The following is a 6,211-nucleotide window of genomic DNA, read 5'->3' as shown; positions in this document are numbered from 1 at the left end:
TTAAAAGTAAAATGAAATGCATCACTAGATTCATTTTAATTGAAAATATGGCTGTAAAATATATAACCAATCAGTGTTTTGAACTCACCAACATTTTGCATTCATAAAATAATACATTAAAGAAGTTTGAAAAAAAACAAATGTCCTACTGGATGATTTTCTTTGATAGGATGTTATTGAGAATGAATTTTTTATGGAAAATATAAATGCAAAATAATATAATATCTCACTAAAAAAGAACTTTATTTTTAATTACTATTGAAAAATTGCATATATTGCAGAAATAATACCTGGGTGTACATATGTAGACATTAATAAAAATGGGGACAATTCATATAAACATTTTTGTAATTTTACATCCAAAATACAATTAGAATATTTTAATTAGAATATATATTCATCAATGTCCTCACTTCAAAATGTAATTATCTGAATGAATAAAATTATTTAAAGAGTTGCTTATTTTTTAAATATTTAGATTGTTTTCTATCTTTCACTCTTAAACTATACCATGACATATAGCTTATATAGAATATCTAATATGGAAATTGAAATGCTTTTTGAGAAAGGTAAACTTCCAATATATTTTCTGAATAGTTGAAATCCATTTTGTCTGTTTACTGAAATTCTTATTGTTGTAATAGTTTTCGTTCATTTACTTGGATATTCCTTCAAAACTCACTGTTAAACAATAAAAGGCCTGTCCAAACTTAAACCTTCTGAGTGGATCATCCTTTTCTCAAAAGCCATTAGTATGTTCATTCTAAGATCCATACCTGATTACATGTGGAGTGGCACAGTTTTAAGTCCAATTTCTAGTTGCTAATAGGCTCCCACCATTGTTACATTTCTGCTTTATTATTCGCTGTTTTTATCATGGCCATCTGAGAGTCTGGAAACTTCCAATGCAAACACTCCATGAAGGTGGCCGCCTCATGTATGTAAATCATTGCACACTTCCTACAACAATACTTCCTTAGATTAATAGTCACTGAGGAGGTGTATGACTACTTGCTGACGACATGAGGACATGGACAATGTGACAATAAAAGGGATTTTCACTCCAGCAGACCTACATCTGGAAAGTAGAGTTAGATTCTACGTATTTGTAACAGATGAAGATTGTGAAGAGATGTAACTCATTTTCTGAGTTCTTTCTTACTATTATGGTCTTGGTTACATGTGCCAAAATGTTAACATCTTAATAGATATCACGAGTTTTTTGTAATGTGCTTATATCTGCTTTACATTCAGTTTCAATTTTTCCTAGATTCAATTAGTATTTATTTTGTCATGGTATTACATGCTTACACTTTTTTTTCATTTGTCCTTTTCTATGTCTTCAACAGCTGTGCCATTGAGAAGTTTGAAGAGGCTTTAAAATGTCACTTTAACATGAAATCTAAAGTTTCAGAATTTAACTCTAGGTATTCATTGATTACAATGGCATAATTTTATTTTGATGAAGTTAATGATCAGAAAGGAATGAATCATTTTTTAGCCCTTTACAAATATTTTATCTAATTTATTTAACAAAAGGACAAATTTGGAGCTCATTACAATGGAAGTTTGCAAGTAAGGTTGAAAAAAACCTTAATGGGGTTTGCAAGACAATTTCTAAAACTGAGGTGATTTCTGTGGTGTTCTTATTCAATAGTTCTTGTTGCACATTTCAGATCATATTTTAACACCAAGGAGCCTTACCTTGTAAATGGGTGTGTTTGAGAATATGGGTCCTTTTCATGGAGCCTTACCTTGTAAATGGGTGTGTTTGAGAATATGAGTCCTTTTATATATCATTTCCTGGACATAAAGCTACTCATGTAGTTTCTTATTTTTGTACCTTATTATTTCTGGGATTTATTTAAAATCATGAAAGAGAAATGAAGAACCTTACAAGGGAGGCAGAGTTTATCCTTTTGGGACTGACAGATAATGCTCAGTTACAGATTGTAGTCTTTGTATTTCTCCTTGTAAATTACATGATGAGCATGATAGGAAACTTAACCATCATCACCCTCACTTTACTGGATTCCCATCTCAAGACCCCAATGTATTTCTTCCTCCGGAATTTCTCTTTCTTGGAAATGTCATTCACAAGTGTTTGCATCCCCAGATTCCTGATCACCATTATTACTAGGCAAAAGACCATTTCCTATAATGACTGTGTATCTCAGTTATTTTTTTTAATATTCTTAGGAGTTACAGAATTTTCCTTCTTGCAGCTATGTCCTATGACCGCTATGTTGCCATCTGCAAACCTTTGCATTACACAGCCATCATGAGCAGTAGAGTTTGCAATCAACTTGTACTCACTTCTTGGGCAACTAGATTCCTGGTTATTTTCCCTCCACTGATTTTGGTTCTTAACCTGGATTTCCGTGCTTCAAATATCATTGATCACTTCATTTGTGACATTTCTCCTATCCTGCAACTTTCTTGCTCAGACACACATTTACTAGAACTCATTGCTTTTTTCTTGGCTGTGATGATCCTCATTGTCACGTTGTTATTAGTAATCCTTTCTTACTCTTATATTATCAAGACAATCCTAAAATTCCCTTCGGCTCAGCAGAAGAAGAAAGCCTTTTCTACCTGCACTTCTCACGTGATTGTTGTATCCATCACTTATGGTAGTTGTATATTCATGTACATAAAGCCATCAGCAAACGAAAGAGTCATATTAAGCAAAGGAGTAGCTTTGCTCAATACTTCAGTTGCTCCTTTGTTGAACCCTTTCATTTATACCCTGAGAAACCAGCAAGTTAAAGAAGCCTTCAGACAAGTATTTAGGAAGATATTTTCTGCTTCAGACAAGTAATACTATTTACTGACATAATAACATGAAAACAAAAAAAGCATTGAACAAAAACTATTTTGACTCTTCTGGCTTAAGAGCTGATTCCTAATTTTTAATTATTTGGCTTACTTAAGTTCATCTGAGATAAGAAACTCTTTCCATCTGTTCTTCTTCACTTTAACTTTCTAATCAAAAGTGAAACTTTTCAATATTAGAAATAAAATTGCAAAATATATTTTCTCTAAAATAGTGTTAGAGTGAAAGGAGGGGTTTTGATTGTATTATAGAATATAATTTTTTTGGAGAGCTATATCTGTTAAGTAATAAATAAAAGCACCATATTGTTTTTCAGGGACATGTTCTTTAAAATTCTTAGGTGTATTAAACTCTGTCATTTATTAAATATGTTTAATTGCCCCAAGAGATCTTATACTTTAAGAGAATTTTAAAGAATAATTTTGTAAAGTAATATTTTGAAATGTCAGTAGTAAACAGTAAGAGAGCATAATTTGTTTTGAAATGAATCATCTTTCATATGTATGATTTTATGTTGTGTTAGGTAGATTTTCAATATTGTAGAAAATGGAATATTATTTAATACACAAGAAGTTGATTTCTCATACAACCTCTTTCAAGAATATATACACAAGTTCAATCTCTTGAATGTGTCAATAAATATATTGAATAAATGGGAATATGATGAATTTTATGACCTGTCATACAGAAATATTATTTTTAACCTTGTACAGTTTCATACATGATATCAAATATCAGTTTCTTAAAATTCAAATGAGTCCTTGAAATATAAAATTGTGTCTCATTTCCTCCAAGCTTGGGAGAAGGATCCGTGACTCTCCGAGCTGTACATGTGTCCCTTTTCTCCTAAAGAGGAGTCAGTTAGTGCTCTGATGTTTTTTGTTTTTTGTCAAAGCAAGAAGTAAATACTTTAGAACTGTTAAATAGCTAAAGTTATTAAAATGTAGTTTTCTACATGGTTAAAAGGAAAACCTCAAGAATATAAGGTGAAAAATGGCTGAGGAATTGTTCAGATTAACAGAGAGCAGAAATGAGAACTAAATGCCATGTGCACCCCTGGATTATGCTAGGCCTGGAGGAAATAACAAGACACCAAAATCATTCCTGGGACAATTTACGACATTTTAATATGTATTAGGGATTAGATAATATATAAATGTCATATTTTCTGATTTTGATCATTATACTTTGGTTGTGCAACATAATAACCCTATTAGGAAACTTACCCTGAGGTAGTGATGTAGTTAGGGATAAAGACACAAAATCCAACTTTCTATCAAATGGTGCAGAAAAACATATACATATACATATATGTATACATATACATATACATACATATATATAAATGTGTGTGTATATATATTAGTATTATATACAAAATATTAAAAATTGTATTCAGTAAGTACAAAAACAGAGAGAGATATAGAGAGAAAATGATAAAGTAAATCATACGAATCAAACAAATGTGGATCTAGATAAAGGGCCTATCAAGTACTTTTACTATTTTTGGAACATTTCCTTAAGTTTAAAATTACAAAAATGTTACCAAAAAGCAAGCTGGGACCTAGGCATCCATCCTCACAATATAAAACCACCCACTCTTGGGGACTTGCCTTACGTGGGTGTTAATGATGGACTATGGACTGTATGGAAATTCCCAGGTCATTCCTTCATTTGTGAGTAGCTGACTAAGCAGTGAGTGAAAGCTATTCATTACCCTAGGCATTGACTTATTAAGAGGGTCAGAATTTCACAGTCATATACAAAAGCTGGGATATTAGAATTTGTTGAGGCCCAACAGTTGGTATTTTATTAAGAAGCTTGGATGTTGCACAACACATGGGGAGGATTTACCTGCACTCAGATATTCTCATAATTAGGAAGCAATGCCTTGATTTCCAATCAGTACTCATATGGTCCTACAATGATTGAAGTTTTCACTTTCTATTATTTTCTTTTTAATGTGAAACTGCTGTTAAAGTCACTCTTACTAATTAATTCCTTCTGGGTTTCTGAGTAATGTAAAGAGCCTATGTAAACATAGTGATAATAACAGCATATAATAACAATGTATTAATTATAATATTCTTTACTAAATTTTCAAGGTAGAAGGCATATGGATGCATTTTAAATCAAATATGATTCATTTAAACTTTCATTGCCAAAGTAACATTGCTATCTCAGAAAACAATGGAATGTGTACGATCATCCCTCCGTTGTTTAATGTAATGCCTCTTTAGTATCATCATGTTGATGCTGGGGTTCTTATTCACAGAGTCAAAGAATGAACTTCGCAAACACTCAAAAGTAGGAGAATAAGAGAGAGGTTTTTATTTAGAGATAAAGTGAGAGGACAGAGCTCCTGGCTCACACTGGGAAGGGAAAAGAGAGTCCGGGGGTTGTGTATTGTCTAGAGGATTTATAGGCAGTTGAGAGAGACAAAGGGCTAGGGATACAGACCTGCTAAGTGGTCCCAAAATGTTTATCTTTGAAGAGACATTAAATTTCTTATCAGTCCTCTGGGTTATTTATAAGAAATTTATTGCTCTGATTCCCTCCTAGGATAGCAGCTTCCTGGTCTGGTAGCATGTCAATCAAGACTGCCTGCCTTGCTCTCCAGGTGGGCTGAATTATTGTCTGTTTGTTAAATAGTATGTTAGGAAACTTACTTTTTAACTAATTGGGTTTTAAAATGCAGTCTTATTTTTAATCCTTCCTGTTTTTACTATGTTGTTTATGACTGGGCTTGCTTGCTAAATCAATTGCCCACGTTGAAAATTATTTGTTTTGGTATGGGTTTCTTTGCACATTGTTACATTGTTCTGACCATAATTATCTTGCTTTGTTTTTTCCCCATAGGCCCTCTCCCTACTCTGTCTAAACCCACAGTCCCTTTCTCAATGTCTTCAAGTATTAGGAAAACATATAAACGTGCTGTGATTCAAACAAAATTTGGTCTGTGAATGTTCATAGCAGCATTGTTCAAATAAGCCAAAAAGTGGAAAGAACTTAAATGTCCATCAAATGATGAATGGATAAACATAATGCAGTGTACCCATACAATGGAATATTATTCATCCATAAAAGGAACAAAATACTCAGATTCTATAGTGCAGAAGAACCTTGACACATTATGCTAAATGAGAGAAGCAAGACACAAAAGGTAACACATATCATGATTCAATTTGTATGAAATGTCTAGAAGAGGCAAATACGTGAGACAGAAAGCGTATTAATGGTTGCTAGGAGCTGGAGGTCGGGAGCACCAGGGGTTCACCATAATCGCTACGGAGCATCTTTCTGAGGTGATAATGATGAAAGGTTGTGAAATGAGATAATGGTGATAATTGTACACTTTGTGAAGGTACTAATAGG

General features: G+C 32.7%; 1 pseudogene; it reads left to right on the top strand.

Moving 5' to 3' along the window:
* Positions 1-1,883: 1,883 nt before the first annotated feature.
* Positions 1,884-2,821, top strand: LOC130685122 (olfactory receptor 6C70-like; annotated as a pseudogene).
* The last annotated feature ends 3,390 nt before the right edge of the window (positions 2,822-6,211 follow it).

This window comes from Manis pentadactyla, chromosome 10 (assembly GCF_030020395.1).
Source record: "Manis pentadactyla isolate mManPen7 chromosome 10, mManPen7.hap1, whole genome shotgun sequence".
Lineage (NCBI taxonomy): Eukaryota > Metazoa > Chordata > Mammalia > Pholidota > Manidae > Manis > Manis pentadactyla.
Note: the sequence above shows the minus strand (reverse complement) of the source record. Positions and strands in the feature narration are given on the sequence as shown.